At 25.4% G+C, this 547-nt stretch overlaps 1 protein-coding gene across 1 annotated transcript in view; it reads right to left on the bottom strand.

Moving 5' to 3' along the window:
- LOC106869958 (sodium-dependent multivitamin transporter) overlaps positions 1 to 547 on the bottom strand; it is a 96,045-nt gene that overhangs the window by 26,383 nt on the left and 69,115 nt on the right. The gene's annotated exons all lie outside the window — the stretch shown is intronic.

The raw sequence follows: 547 nt of genomic DNA, 5'->3' as shown, positions 1-547 counted from the left end.
ATATATATATATATATATATATATATACCTATACCTATAGATGTATGTATATATACCTATAGATGTATGTATATATGTACAGTGTGTATACCTAATAAGATTGAAGTCCTTTCTGACTATGATTATTTTATACTTTATCTATTTGTCATATTAATTCATTCAATTTCTTAAGCTAATTATTAACGTAATCATTGGTATATTCTTTCATTCATACGATACTATTTTCACTGTAACTCAATATCTAACATTTTTTACCAATTATTATCATTATACAACCTATTACCCCTCAGCCAAGGTTTATACCAATATTAGTAATTAAATGAAATTCAGTCTGTTGAGATGTTTTGGAAGAATAACATGTTAATAACATAACGACATGTCTTTTTTTTTTTTACTTATTTTCTCTTCTGACGAGATTTTGCCCCCCCCCCCACCATAATCGTGATTAACCAGTGGAACGTTTTAGATTATTTAATTCCTAATGTCGATCTAACATCCTCGAATTGACTATATATATATATATATATATATATATATATATATATAT

The sequence above is a fragment of the Octopus bimaculoides genome, chromosome 1 (genome assembly GCF_001194135.2).
Source record: "Octopus bimaculoides isolate UCB-OBI-ISO-001 chromosome 1, ASM119413v2, whole genome shotgun sequence".
NCBI lineage: Eukaryota > Metazoa > Mollusca > Cephalopoda > Octopoda > Octopodidae > Octopus > Octopus bimaculoides.
This window is presented reverse-complemented; position numbering and strand designations above follow the sequence as displayed.